Raw genomic sequence first — 15,650 nt, forward strand, 5'->3', positions numbered from 1 at the left:
TTGAAAATCCCCTTCCTTCCTTAGAAGAGGGGACAGAGCCCTGGAAGCCTCCAGGACCCCCACGAGCACCCAGCAGCATCAGCAGCCAAAAAACAGCTCCCAAGCCAGCCTGGGCACCCCCTTCTCCTGCCTCCACCTCTGTTCCAGCACTGCTGAGGCTGGATATGTTCCAGGAGGAGCAGAGATACCCCCTGAGTGCTGGTGCAGCTGAGGGGCACCGGGGCATGCCAGGTCCTGGGGGCTGTCGGGGCTGCCAGCCTGGCACCCGGCCGCCTTCAGGGAGCCTTTTTTGAGCTCTGGTAGGTGGAATTGCAAACAGGAAAGTGCTGAGCCAGCTGGGAACAAGCTGTTCGCCTGCCCCTGGGTCTCTCTCTCCCAGCAATATTTTAATTCCAGCTCTAACTGCCAAGAAAAGGAGCTCCTTAATCAGCAGGGCCGGGAGGAAGGGCAGCTCCCGGTCCCTGTGGCCACACTGTCCCTTGGCCACCACCCTTCCTTCCCCTGCAGCCGCCGTGCCCGTGGCCATGCCCGTGCCAGCCACGCCAAAATCCCTCTGTCTCCTCACACACCTCATGTGCCAAGTCCTGCCACAACTCTTGGTGTTCCTCATTCTCCCCACAAAGAGGGGCTGCTCTGGTGGAGCGGTGAACATTCCATGAGAGCTGCGAGTCTCCCTGGTTTATGCACTTCCAGAAAACTCAGCCTTTGTAGTTTATCAAGCCCAGCATGTTCCAGAGGGAGGGAAACAATCTCCCCCCACTGCGCTCTGCCGTTCCTCTGATGTTCCCTTTATCCCTGATGCAGCACCCAGCAAATTCCGCCTTGTTCCGAGAGCCATTTCTGTCAAATTAGGTTAAAAGGAAGTAGCGGAAAACTAAAAGCTCTGCCTCTAATCCTGCCACCTGGAAAATCGGCAGAGAAATATAATTTTGTAGTCTTTCAAATTAAATCAGGTTCTGGGCACTCTGCTGATGAGTTAATCCGGCGCTGAGTGGAACAGCTCTGCTCAACCATGACCAGGTTTGGGCACGTCCAATTCACGGCAAAGCAGTTCCAGTTCAGAGGCGCCGCTTTTAATTGTGTCCTCACCCTGTTTCCTTTAATTTCACAATTTGCCTCAGCCACAAGTCTCCCTGTACTTCACTTTATTCCATTTTTTCCCCAGTTGCTTTTCACACGCCAGGTCCAGAACGTCACATCTGATCCTTCCTGGTTTCCCTCTGGGTCTTCTGGGAAAGCTTAGACCAGTTGCATTAGAAGCAGCAAAAACGATTGAAGGTGTGAAGGTGCCTTTTCAAGTTTTAAATTTAACAAGTTTAAGGATCACGAAGTGTTCCTCTTCTTTTCCTGGCCTGGGAAGGAGCAGGGCTGCCCACATCCCACAGGGACTCCAGCACTGCTGACCTCTGCAGGCAGCGAGGCGAGGCTGCAAAGGGACATCAATGGCAGCAGCTATTTTTATTGAAAAACAGAAATAATTTCTTCAAACAAAAAAAAAAACAAACAAAGGTAAACATGAACGGGCTGGTTTGTTCTGAAAAGCTTTTCTGGTATCAAGAGAAGTGATCTTACACAATATGGTGTTTTGGTTTGGTTTCTCTCTTGTTTTCCTAATTTACAATGTGTTTTAACATCTCTGCAAAATATCCCTCAGGCTGCCAATGGTGACAGGACCCAGAGTGGTGATTTAATGTGAGGGAATATGTTCTCTTACACCATTTTCCCAAACTCTCCCCTTTGTGCTGTGATGTCATTAAACCAGAGGCTGGATCTCCATCCTGTCATCCAGCAACGTCTGCCTCTTCCCTGGGGATGCCAACCTGGCACCTTGCAGAGATCCAGCCCCTCCTGGCTGGGAGTGATGCCAGGAGCTGGCCCTGCAGAGAGGAGGAGGAGGAGCAGGAGGAGGAAGGAGGAGGTTGTGTCTCTGGGCAGCATCACCCTGGGACAGAGCACAAGCCCCTGAAGGCGTTTTGCTCTTGAGAACAGTGACATTCCCTGGGCCAGGCTGCAGTGTCAGCATGGATGTGCCAACAGCACCTGAGTGGACACTCACTGCTGCTCCAGGGGTGTCACAGCCACCATCATGAGGGGTCTAAAGCAAAGGCTGTGAAGGAACCAGCAATAACTGCTGCCAGCCAGCCCAGCTGCACAGGCCCAGGGAGCAGAGCTGCTGGGAGAGCAGGGCAGGAGGGGAAGGAGAGGCTCAAAGCTGCTCCCTTGCCCCAATTTTGGCTCTTCTCCACGTGCAAGGAAGGGCAGCCTGCACTGCTGCTCCTCCTGCCATCCCCACAGCTGCTCCAGAAGCAGCTGATGATGAATTTGTGGCTCCTCCCTGAGCCAGTGGTGATGGATTGGTGATGGAGCTGCGGAATTTCCCCGGGCCCAGATGGAATCGAATCTCCTGGAAATGTTTCACTCCCCATCCACGGGGCTGTCTAGAAAAGGCAGGTCCTCAGGGGCACAGCTTTACCTGCAAGCCTCTGGTGCAGCACTTGGATTTGTTCCCTCTAACGAGGCTCGAGGGGGCCTTAAGGGGCCGTTTCCAGGATCCAAGGGGGGTGGCAGGATTTGATCTCTCTCCATGGTCTCCTATGTAATTACTGGGAGGAGACAGCAAATGTGTAAAGACTCAGAGAGGTTACAAGAAACTACCCAAAGCCAGCAGACAGAAATCCACCTCTGCTCGGATTTGGGGGAGCCATGGGAACTTCCACACTTGCAGACAGGACCGGGGCCAGTAACAGCCCCCCTGTAAACCCCAGGAGGGTCAACTCCATCCATGACCTGCCCTTTTCCATCCCTCTCCCACCCCCAGGGGCAGAGGGTGCAGAGAGCAGCTCCTGGCAATGTCAAGCTCACCTGTCTGAAGCTCCACAGCTCCATGTTTCAAGCCCAGTTCCCCAGTGCTGCCACTTGGAGAGAATTTCTCACGTGTCACCCAGTTTTAGTGCCATTCTATTTCATTTGCTGCCTTACCTTAATCATTTTTTAACACTCATTCAATTTGCATTTCTCTCTCTTCATCTGTTCCTGATATTTTATTTTTTCAATAAACTGAGTAATTTAGTGGCTCTAATCCCAAGCCTCCAATTTAGAGCGTGGATGTGGAGGCTGCAGAAAGAAGCCCCAGTTTAAATCTGTCAGTCAAACATAACTCAATCTATCATCTTCTTTACAACTAAAACTGCTCCAGGGGAAGGAAACCATGGCTGGGAATCAGTTTAACTTTAAAACATCCACCTGTACAGCTTTCTAGTGCTCTTGTTATGCAGGGGCTATCAGAAAATGATGAAGTTACACAGACCTTGGACAACACGAAGTCACAGCAGTTCAGGTCCAGAGGCAGCTGCAGAGGCTTTGAAGAGCCCGAGGCCACATCCCCAGTGCCACCACCATGGCACGGGCTCTGTGGCACAGCTGCAGTGCTTTATGGCTGGTTTTCCATTTCTGGACCTCTAAAAAAAGCCAAGGGAATTAAAGGCACTAAAGATAACTGCTTCTCTCTGTTCCCTTTCCTGGCTGCTGTGAGATAGCCCACGGACTTACCCGAGGCAGAGGCTCAGGGCTGGAGCACAGCCCCAGGCACACACGGGCTGGATGGAGCCCAGGAGCTCTGGAGTGAGGGCACCAACCATGGAATGCTCTTCCCTGTGCTTCCTGGGGCTCCAGGCTGCTGTGTGCTGCCAGGATCCTCTGGAAGCACCTCTGGATGCTCCCTGGAAGCCTCTGGAAGGCTCCTCTGCTGTGTTTTGGTTTGGCACTTTAGTCTGACTCACATTTTCTCCATTTCACTGGGATCAGGACCTGCCCAAAGAAATCCTCCCATCCTCTCCCACCGGTGGGATCAGAGGTTTGGGGGGAAGCTCGTGGTGTGTCAGCCCCCCACAGCCCTGGAGCATCGAGCACTAAATGACTGTGCTCCCCCCGAGATGAGCTGTGCAACAGAGATGTTATTCTTCATCAATAATTAAGGACTTTTCATCAAAATTTCACCAGCAGCTGGATGCTGAGCTGGTGCCTGAGGGGTCCCTGCCACCTCCAAAGCTGCAGCAGAGCAGCACAGGGCACAGACACAAAGGCAGAGGAGTCCCAGTGCCCCAGAGCTGCAGAATGGGGACGTCTGTCTCACACCTCTGCTTGTCTGGGAGCATCTCAGTGCAAACCTGCAGCACTGGACTGAGCCACTGCTCCTCCAGAAAGCTCTCCTGGGCTGTTTGGTTATTTTTGTCCAGTCCATCACTGCTGGCTCCGTGGGAGAAGCTCAGAACTGGGCCTGTCCAAGCCCAGAGAAATCACTGCCCAGCTCTGCCCTGAGCTGGAGCATCCAAAAGCTGCCACAGTCAGTGTATCCTGGGCTGCAGCAAACAGCCTGACAGCACAGCAGCCCTTCAGCAGATGACCACATTTTATTCTGGCCCATACTTCATCCTGCAGCAATTAGCCAAGAAAAAAGGGCCTCATCACACCAGCATTCCAGCCTCGTGTTCCAGCCTGTTCAGGGAGGCAGAACTGAGAGCACAAGATCCTCAATAAAAACACCATTAATGTCTGCTAGCCCACATCAGAGCTTTCACAACTGGAGCATGAGGGAAAAGCTGCTCAGCCCTGCTGGGTTCAGCCACCTCAGATGATGGTTTTTGGCAAATCTGAGGCAACCCAGTGAGTGCTGTGAGGAGGCACCACAGTGCAGCCACCCCAGAGCCCCCCACCAGCACTCAGACCCCTGTTGGATGTTGGGTCCTTCCCTTTGCTCCACCTCGGAATAAAACATACATTTGATGTCCACGTTCTAGTTTTCTGAAATAATATCTTCCCCATAAATATCTTCTCAATAGCCCCAGCCCCAGGCCTGGTGCTAATAAAAGTGCTCTTTATGGTCATTGGGCAAGTGAGATGACTGGGCTGCACAATTACCTTCAAATGTCTGCTCAGAACTGGCTGGGAGTGGAAATCAGCTCCTTCCTCCCCAGGTGCAAATCCATAATGAGGATTTATTTCAGAGGTGGTGGAAATGAGGTAATCCCTCTTCTTCCTGAGGTGAGATAAGGAGAGGAAAAAAAAAGGAAAAAAGGAGAGAAAATGGTACAAGTTAATACTGAAGCATCTGGAAAAGCAAATGATTTGCAGGAGAAAGGGGCAGGAGGTCAATGGCACAGAAAAGCTCTGAGTAATAAGAGGGAGAAATGATGGGTTTGCCTAATGCTGTCCTGGGCAGGGACAGGGGCAGGGGGTTGGTGTGAGCCCCTTCCTTGGGTTCAGCCCCCTCAGGGATTGTGCAGCACCCAGGAGCAGAGGTCAGTCCCCAGGACACCCTGCATCTGTGGGGACAGCCTTTTTCTGCCTGTTGTTTTCAGTAAATTCATTACTATAATAACCCTATTTCAGTAAACCATATAAAATTGCCACAAAATGAAGCAGATAAGGAGAAATTGTGTCATTGGGGAAACCAAACTGGCACCCAGCCTCTGCCTCAGCAAAGCCACAGCAGATTTGTGCTGCCCTGTGAAAATGGAGTGACTCGAAAAACAGTATAAATTAGGATAAAGGTGTGTATTTATGGGCAGAAATTGAGGAAAACCAACTCAGCTGTCTCCTGGGACTCTCTCTGGGCTTGCTATCGACTTTGCTCTCTGCCAAGCCCCAGCAGCTCAGAGGCAGAATCTGTTGATGCTACAGAAAGCAAAGTTCCTGCAGAGCAGTCAATGGGAAATAATGGATATCAATTACACAGCTGGAACTGCCGACTGGATCAGGTTTTATAACTCTTCACTCTTGGGGTCTTCTTAATAAATCCATCAGGAGAGGTGTCATATCCTTTATAGCAATATGTTTCAATGCTTTATTTCCTGGGAGGGAGCAGCTGGCTGCTTCACAAAATGCTCCTCAGGGCCCCCCCAGCCTCGTGCAGGAATCAGAATTGATGGGACGTGGGCAGGAGCTGTTTGCTCTCTGATGCAGGGACCAGTTTGCCACAACATTCGGATGCTGATGCTGGAAAACTGATGGATTCCTTCCCTTCTGCTCCAATCCTGCTGATGGCACAGGGGCAGCTTCTGAGGAATGGTTTGGTGGGAGCCTCACAGGGAGGTGCTCGAAGCTCAGGTCACCTAAAAGCAAATGAGCTGTTGAGGAGCAGCTGCACTTTGTGGCAGGCAGAAAAGAGCATCATCCTGCCTGGGTGTGAGAGCTCCCAGCCCTGCAAGAGCAGCCACAGCACCCAGACCAGGTTGGAAAATTATATTGAACACGGGTAAAAACCCCCTCGTCTTTGTCTATCACTTGCATTTTTTTATCTGCATTTTTATTGAATCCAGCCACCAACCCAAGTGCTGGAAGTGGAAATGCAGCTTTCTTCCATGGCATCTTCCCTATGGTAAATCTAATTAAACAGCCATTAAAATGTGTGTTAGCTCCATCGTATCAAGGTGACCTGGAGCTCCTGCTAAATGTTAACAACAGCATTCCCCACTAACTGGCATCCAGGAGGGAACAGGCAGTACTGTTTCTCCTGATGTGCCCTTTAGATGAATGTGGTTATTAAAGTGCTTTGTGTACCACGGATTCCCAAATAAATGAGTCTGATTTTCTGGCAGCTGAGGCCACCCCGTGTGCCCCTGCAGAGCTCCCAGCCAAGGCTGGCACATCCCAGCACCCCGGCCAGGCTCTGGCTCTGCAGGATGCCAGTGGCCAAGGGGACAGAAGGGCACAGGCAGCATCTCCCAAAGCCAGAGGAGAGGTGCTGAAATGTCAGGAAGGAGAGAGGAGAGAGGGCAGAGCCTTCCCTGCAGCAGCCTGAGCCACTCCCACCCCCGTGGAAGGTCCCTCCACCCTGATGGTTCCCCAGCAGAAGTGAACACTGGCTGGGTGTTCAAACATCCTTAAATCCTTAAGTCCCAATTCAGATTAAAATCTGGAAATGTTTCCCGGGTTTACACTGGCCTGACCTCCAGTCTCAAAGCCACACATGGCTCATGTTCATGATGCAAAACTGCAGACAGAATTCCACATCCCTCCCCACAACCAGACCTGCTGGTGCCCAGCAAAGGAATATCTATTTTATAAGCAGTTTATCCTGCACAGGTTAACGACAGCAAAATGCTGATGACAGCCAATGATGGGAGTGAAAACTGAGAATTGAGTCTGTTCATCACTGCAGGTTTTTATCATGCACCCTAAGAAGTATCATTATGCTAAAGAAAATGTTCACCATGTACTAAAACAGACAGATCTGCATCTAAAAAACTAATTCCTTCGGTTGTTACCTTATGTTTGCCTTCACAAGTTTATTCCCTTTAATGCAGCTACGGTTAAAAATAGGAGATATCCCACCAGGCTACAGAATAGCTGAACAGGTGGGGAATGTCTCACCTCCCCCTTGCACATGTCAGCAGCTGCAGTTTGGGCTCTGGGGCTCCAGGGCTGCAGAAATGTCCCCCCGTGGTGGGTGCTGGGGGCTGGAGGAGCCTTGGGGACAAACCAACACCCACCCGGGGGCAGCGAGAAAGGAACGAACTAAGTTTAAAAACAAAATATGACGAGGAAAGATGGAGCCAGGTGGTGGCACAGAGCTCCTGTTCCCCAGGCTTTGGCAGCCCTGGAAAGCCCTGGATGGGTGAAGGTCCTTCCTGTGCAGCCCACACGGGTTTGCCCTGGGCACCGTGACCGTGGGCACACACCAGGCTCTGGGCTCAGCCCAGGGTGTGGCAAATGCTCAACAAATGACAGTGTGCACTGAGTTCACCTGGATTTGGGATTGGCTTTGGAACAGCCCAGCCAATGCCCTTCCCAACAGCACCACGGCTCCAGAGGATTAACTGGGATCCAGCATCAGCCGGCTCAGAGCTAGTGATTCCCCAATTTACTTCCAAGAGCAGCACCCTGTGCCTGCAGCACTGAGACTCACCTGGGCAATTTAAAAAAAAATTCTGTGCTTATTTTCAGAGCTTTCTTGCTCTGTCTTGTTTGGCATTTGAATTTCTGATTACTGAAGCAGCCTTTGCATGAATCCTTCAGCTATTACGGTGCATCTCTGCCGGGCAGGGAAGGCACGGTAAAACTAATTAAATGCCATCCAAGAGCTTTACTCTGCCATTTACAGAAACACATTAAACCATGAGGAATGGCTCTTTTGGAATCATTGCAAGGGGTTGGGTGCACAACTGGCTGATTTTTTCCCATCTGGACTGTCCTGTGCACAGGGGAGGCAGGACAGAGCGGGCTCATGGCAAAGACCAGCAGGGCACAGCACCCAGGAGAGGACACATATCTGTAAATCCAGGTATTGAGCAAGAATGCAGATAGGGAAGGGGACAGTGAACACCGTCCAGAGTCACCCTCTGCTCAGCTCCAGCACAGGACACACACGGTTTGGGGTGCACAGCCTGTCCCCCCTGGCAAGAGCCCTCTGCCCACCTCCTTCACCCAGGGCAGAGCATGGCTGAGGCTGCTCCCACAAAACCCCTCTGCCACTGCCACCAGAACACTGGAAGGAACAGGAGCAACAGCAAGCAAAGGGCCGAGGTGCAGGATTGCTCTTGGAAGGGACAGGGGACACAAACGAGCAGCTCTGTGCAGGAATCCACTGTCACAGGGGGTAATGAATTAAATGAAGTGGAAAGCGTGGCATGAACTGGAGATTTGCTGTAGTGACTAATGTAATTAACCTCTATTGAAATAATTAAGCCTCCTAATTCGTGCTGCATGAGCAGCACAACTGCCAGGGCAGGTGTGGGCAGCCCTGAGCCGGCTGTGGGTGGGTGGCACCCACCACACCGAGGGGCTTTGGCTCCCCTTGGCACCACGGGGCTGCTTGACTTGTGCCAGGGATTCGTCTGGAGCCAAGGGCAGGTCCAGGCACAGATCCCAGCGCTGGGCAGGCACCACGAGGGCACCACGAGGGCACCACGGGCACCGTCGGCATCGCCCGAGCAGCCCCAGAGCAGCTCCTGGGGCAGTTCCTGGGGCAGTTCCTCGGGTGCTGTGAGACACCAGGGCTCAGAATGGGGAGCACCAGGGGCTCCCCGGGCTGCACAGTCCTGGGGCTGCCTCCCAAAGCTTGGATTGACCCTTCAAAACCCATTTCCCTCGTGCTGGCGTGTCCTGTCTCAGCAGGATGCTGCTCCACAGCCCTGCCTGCAGCACAGCACAAATAAACCACGAAAGGTTTAGGGAGAAAACATTGTGATCACAAATATCCCACAAAATTCCGTGGCCCATTCCTCCTGGACTCGACCTGCCTCCTCATAAACTGTGCCATTCTTCCTTCTTTCAGCACAGGATTGCTTTATGCCAGTCAGGGAAGCAAGGATTGTTGTCTCTAGTTATTAATTTACTTTTATTGACTGCAGTGCCTTTCCCTGTTTTATTACCCAATAGCTCACACCGGCAGAACAGCTTTTCTTTTAGGTTACACATAAACGTTTGACTTTCCCAGAGGGGCACCAAGGAGAGGCAGAACCAACGTGGTGCATTGAGGCACCTGATGGTGAATCTGCTGCCCCGACCCCGCTGTCCCCAGGGACCTTCCAGCAGCCCAGGCTGCTCACAGCCTCATCCAACCAGCAAAAATGCTGATCCCTTTCCCCCCCCCTTTCACTGCTCAAGGCATATGATAAAAAAGCACAAGATTTAGATTGATTTTTTTTCCCCCTGTCCTAAAAATACGCTCTGAAACGCTCCCATTGTCCACATGCTGCTCCCTGTGATAAGGCACTTTTTCTCTCTACAGCAATTATTTTGAACACCACTATTACACTGACTGTGAAAACCCAAGAGCACCACAGAAGGTTCTGGGGTTATTGAACCACCAGGTTCCTTCCCTGCTGCTGAGGACACCTCCTGCTGCAGCCGGGACAGCGGGGAGGCAAAGAGCTGCTTTTTCCTTGAGCAAACTGACAGCTGAAACGAGTCCTCTGCTCCAACACCCGCCTGGGCTAAAGCTAAAAAAATAAAAATAAAAACAGAAGCATCTCAGGTGCTTGGCTGGTTTGGAAGCCCAACAGAAGAAGCTCCCAGCTCCCCTGGAGCTGTTGGGAATGGGGATGGGAGGTGATGGCTCAGCAGGGCGTGGCAGCCCCAGCAGGGAGAAGGTGCCTGGGAGCTCCATCTCACCTCCCTCCACGTTCAGGGGTGTGCAGGACCCAGGCAGGAGCAGCTCTGGGGCAGAGGGGCAGCCGTGGGGCAGTGCCAAGGCGAGGGGCAGAGCGGGCTCTGGCACTGTCCCACTCTGCTGCTGGGATGTGCAGGAGCTGTGCCAGGGCTGGGTGAGCACAGCCCTGCCAGGGCCAGCGGGATGAACGAGAGGCAGCATCAATTCTAATCCACTGCATCCCTGTCAGCAGCACAGCTGCTCTCCAAATTTGATTAGAGCTCTATCACCGCCCAACATAATTGGGGGACGTGTCATTAGTCTTACATCAAGTACAGCGTGTATTTTGTCTTTCAGGCGTATTTACTTTAACTTCACAAAGGATTAAATGAAGTTTACAGTGGTGTGCAACAACTGTTGTGAGGAGGTGAGAACTGAGAAAAGGAAAGAGGAAAAAAAACACAAATGGGAAAAATATTAGCTCAGCACTGGCTGATCCTCCCTTTCTCACTCTGCTTTAGGTGATTTTCCCAATTCTGCTGATGACAGTAGAAGAGTTCCCAAGAAGAAATTTAGGAGAAGCATCTCCAGAAGTGCCCTGGTTAATGTGCAGGAGCCAGAGGAGGCACTGCAGCCCTCGTCAGGCACAGAGACGTGGGGGCACAGGGCACTGTCCTGCCCCTGAGCTGCCAGAAACCCACCCCTGCCCGACCCTCACCATGGCACAGGAGCTGGCCAGGTCCCAGGGGGGTTCCTCTGGGTTTCAGTGCCCTCTGCACACACCTGACTTCCAAAACTTACTGGGGATGATTTGTAGGAGAAAACCCCTCCTGTGGAGATGTTCTCCTTCATCAGCCATCCATCCATCACTCAGCTGTGCACACAGCACCTTCCACACACACTTTATGGTTCTTTTTTCCCCCACATTTTAAATATGGCACAACTGTTTTCTGTCCAGACCAGAGCAGAGGGGTCCAGGCACAGCAAAGCAGCTCCAGCAGCTCCTGAAGGACAAGGCAGGGGCAGGAGGAATTCCTGGTGAGTGCAGCTGAGTGCCAGGCACAGCATCTCCATCTGCTGGCACTCAAAGCCCAGGACATGCCCTGAGCACTAAATCCTGCTTTTCACAGCCCCAGATTCGTGGGTCTGCACTGCAGCACAAAGGTGTGCACAGCCTGTGTGAGGAATTGTTCCTCCAGACTAACAGGGGATGTGTCCCCCTGGGAATACACAGAGAGATCCTCGGGTGCTGCTCCACAGCCTCAGCTCTGCCAGAGATATTAGAGATTTGTACATTTGTTTGGGGGTTCATTACCCTGGAAGATTGACAGGCTCCCACAGAGTGTTTATATGAATCTGTTGAGTCTCTACATTTAATTACACTCGACTGAGTGCATTAACACCACCATGAATTTTTAAAAGCTATCAGTTTTATTCTGTTTGACTCCAAACCTGACAGGGTGAGTTGCTTTCCAGCACATCCCTCCCTCCAAGCCCTTTTCCCGGGTGGCTGCAGCTGAGCTCTGGCAGCTTCTGATCCCAGGGAGACTCCCCCCCACAGATCCCACTCCAGCAAAGCCCCATTGCCAGCAGGAAAACACCAATTCCAGCCCACAGCCCCACAGGGGATAATGTATCTGCCACGAGTCACGACAGGAAAGGCTCATTATGAGGGAAGAAACACATTAACAAGACTGAACTGGCTCAGAGATGGGCTCCCTGCACTGGGTCAGCAGCACTTCCCTCTCCAGACCACCAGCTCCATCAGAAAAGGCCTTTATTCAGGAATAAATGAATTTAGTTCCCAGTTGCTCCTGCAGGGCACGAGACAACACACAACTCCTTTTCCCAGGGACCCCAGATCTGATCCCAGCGCTCGCCCCATGGAGAACTGGCAGAATTCTGAGAGGTGAGCTGCTTAAATGGGAGTGACAACATATGCAAACACAATATTTTGATTTCAATAAGCTGCCAATTAAAAAAAAACGAACTGGCATGAACTACAGCAAGAGGAGAGTCTGGCACTGGCAGGGTGGACAGGGAGATTTTCCTGTTAACTGGAGTCTTTCCCACAGCCTGGAGAGAGGCAGCATCTCGTGCTATTTTTAACCTGCTCAAACATATTATTTAAATGCTGTGAACTTTAAGTAAACAGGGACATCCAATAAACACCAGAAAAACTTGCAAAAAGCAGCTATTCCAGGCAGATGAAACCATACTCTGGTGATTAACAGCACCTCAACTTTCAAATAGCTGCAGCCAGAATGGCCATCAAGCAGTTGTTCCAGCCTGTGCTACCTTGTACCTTGTTTTCTGCTGCCTGGGCAGCCAAGTCAGGCTTTAAATACTTGTTTAATCGGCTGGTAAATGGGGCAGTTTATTACCTTCCTGCAATTCTGCCTCTCACCTGCACTGCAGCAAAGCAGCCCTGCTGTGGCACAGACCCTCTCCAGACACTCCTGGAGAACAGGGACAGGGCAGGGACCTTTTCCCAGCTTAGCTGGCTCTGTTAGTCATGGAATCCCAGATTGGTTTGGGTTCAAAGGGACCTTAAACTCATCCAGTCCCACCCCAGCCAGGGGCAGGGACACCTTCCACCAGACCAAGCCCCGTCCAACCTGGCCTGGGACACTTCCAGGGATGGGGCAGCCACAGCTTCTCTGGGTAACCTGTGCCAGGGCCTCACCACCCTCACAGGGAAGGATTTTTTCCCAATATCCAATTTAAACCTGTTCTCTCTCAGTCTGAAGCCATTCCCCCTTGTCCTGCTGTTGCACTGGCATTTAAAGAGCTGTGGGTGGGAGTGTGACCCACCCCTGGGAACATTCCCCCTGTGCTGGGGCAGCCTGGCCTGGACTGTGCCTCACCTGGGGTCACTGTGCTGCCCCTGGGATGTCCCTCCAGCCCCAGCAGCCAGAGGTTTCCATCTGTTCCCCGGGCACTGCAGCAGCTCTCCCCTTGCACACGCCGCCAATTATCAGCACGGACTGATAAGCATAATTAGAGCCGGGGAAGTAACAAGGTATTACAAGTGACTCCTTATCAAAGGAGCACAATTCTTAAACCTTTGATGTGAAAAGTTTTATGGAATTGGTAATTAACTTTGCCTGAGTGTGTCAGAATCGGACCAGCCACCACGGCACCTCTGGGAACCACCGGCAGCAAAACCCACTGGGAGTGCACATCCTCACACACCAGGCACCAGCAGGAAAGACAAGTGGTGCACGAGATTTCTTTGACTCCCTGTTTTGTGCCTCTCCACAGCCCAGAGATGCCTCTCCAGGGAAACCACCCTCCTGAGTCACCACGGCGCAGTTTGGGGATAAATCACCCAGGCAGGAGATGCTCTTATGGAATAATTTCGGAGCTCTGAGGTTACTGAGCCCAAGATGTGATCAGCCCATTTTTTACATGGCAGAGATGTAACACTGGTGTAAATCAGGGGGAGGTGAGTGATAAGGGGTGAGCTCAGCCCTCAGCAGCAGCCCCTGCGCCAGGCAGGGCATCAATTCCAGCACAATGAGGAAATGAAGAAGGATGATACATCTCCCATTATTGATCCTATCTATTAGAGATAATGGCAGGTCCCTCCATCCTCCCCAGCTGCCTCCTCATCCCTGGCATGAGCACTCAGGGGCTGCACAGGAGGGGACTGGCAGCCCCAGGGAGGAGCACCCTACAAATCCTCTGTGATCTGGTCTCATTTACTCTGATCACAAGAGCTGAAACTTGGACTCGTGATGGAGCCCAGGTTAGAAAGCCAGTCCTCTGTGAGTGACAAGCTGGTTTGGGGTTTTTTTTAAAAAAAACTATTACAAGTTACAGTTCATACACTGTGGTTTAATTGCATTTGCCCTCCAGCCTTTCCATTAAAAGTAGAACAGAAACCAGCACTTCCAGAATGGAAATGAGAAGGAGAAGAAACCCTCATAAAGAGGAAAATGCTGTGTTTGGAGAGGAAGAATAATTATTGCCATGGGTATAAAAAAGAGGGAAGGAGTCAGATTCTGTGTCATATCCAGGGGCCAAATGCAAGTTATTCAGACCTTTCAAAATGAGGTCACACTGCCACCAGAGGCAAAACGAGAACCACAGGTTATGGCAGAGCTCAGGGATGAAATTCTGAGATGGAAGGGTGAAAACCCTGGGCTGGAAAGAACTGAACTCACTATTTTAGGGAACTCTCCCTGGAATTCTATTCCATGACTTCACTGACACCAAAGGAGGGAACACTCAGGGAAACCTGGACCCCAAGGCAAGAGCCATGGGGGTGCTGAGGCAGCAGGGAGACATTCACCCCACACCCTCCCCTTCACTTCAGCACCCTCCTCTTCAGCCCAGCACCATCCCCTTCACCCCACACCCTCCCCTTCAGCCCAGCACCCTCCCCAGGCCCCAGGAGGAGGAGGAGGACCAAGGAAGGCTCTGCAGAGGACACGAGCAGGAGCAGCAGCACTGAGCCAGCTCACACCTGCCAAGAGGAAAAGGAGCTGCCAAGGGTGGCAGAACAGGCTCTGCAGCTCAGACAGGCTCTGCCAGACAACAGCAACAGGGATGTTATGGGCTGATGAGGAGGAAAATACTAAATATCTCCAAAGGCTGCTATTTTTGGTCGAGGCATGGGTAAACACTAGCACAAACAGCACGTAAAAACCAGCACATTTTGCACTCTGGATTCGTTCTCTGGCCAATATTTTCTTTACACAAGTCACTCAAGCTAATATGTAGGAAGCATGAAAGCACTATTTCTGCCTTGCTGATTATCAAATGGGATTGGAGTAGCCAGGGACACGCTGGGTACGTTTCCAGAGGAGAAGCCAGAGCAGTGAATCTGCATCCTGAAGGAAAGCAGTGAGTTCAACAGTTCTGCTGCAGTTCAGGCAAAGAGCCACCCCTGTAAGCCCAGCTGGGTCACTGCCACCCTGCCCAGTGCCAGCCTGGGCCAAAGTTTCAGGGACTGTGACCTCCAGCCCCTGTGTTGCCTCTGTGACAGCACCAGCAACAATACACTGAATTTCCACGGTGTCTTTCACAATGAAGCCACCTGACCTGCAGATCCCCATTTGTGGCCTTTGCTGCTCTCTGAAAGGAAAGTCAGCCAGTGAAAAACCATGAAAGTCCAATTAAAATGGTGGGAGGACTTACCTGGCCCAGAATAATGAGGTGAAGTTTGAGGGGAGGAGACCCAGGCTTTCCAGGCTGTCTGTCTGTCTGACAGGGATGGCACTGTGAGGCTCGGCAGTGGCACAGGCAGAGCTGTGTCATCTCCACTCTGTCACAGGAATAACTCTTCCCAAGAGGCCAAATGACTTAATAAGTCCTGGGTCCTTCTCAGCAGCAGAGGGGAGGGACTCTCCCTGGGGACCAGCACCACCCTCAAGGTCCATCACTCAGCAAGGAGGAGGCAGCAGCACCCTGGTGACCTGTGGAGATGCAGAGGAGTCACAGAGCACTCTGCAAGCAGTATATATTCTGTAACTGCCTGTTTAATTAAATAGAATACTCGTGTTTTATACTAAACTCACACAGCAGCTGAGTATTTAAAACACACATATCGGAG

General features: G+C 51.7%; 1 long non-coding RNA gene across 2 annotated transcripts; it reads right to left on the bottom strand.

The window, feature by feature from the left end:
- Nucleotides 1-1,880: 1,880 nt before the first annotated feature.
- LOC113978951 lies at nucleotides 1,881-15,268 on the bottom strand. 2 transcript variants are annotated; one of them, XR_003537689.1, is made up of 4 exons: nucleotides 15,236-15,268; nucleotides 4,918-5,035; nucleotides 3,308-3,458; nucleotides 1,881-2,603 (listed from the first exon to the last, which is right to left on the bottom strand). It is a non-coding gene; the product is annotated as an uncharacterized LOC113978951 (long non-coding RNA). The 2 variants fall into 2 exon arrangements; XR_003537688.1 differs by lacking the exon at nucleotides 15,236-15,268 and adding an exon at nucleotides 14,260-14,382.
- Between the last annotated feature and the right edge of the window lie 382 nt (nucleotides 15,269-15,650).

Source organism: Neopelma chrysocephalum, unplaced genomic scaffold (assembly GCF_003984885.1).
Source record: "Neopelma chrysocephalum unplaced genomic scaffold, ASM398488v2 Primary Assembly neopelma1_367, whole genome shotgun sequence".
In the NCBI taxonomy this organism is placed as follows: Eukaryota; Metazoa; Chordata; class Aves; order Passeriformes; family Pipridae; genus Neopelma; species Neopelma chrysocephalum.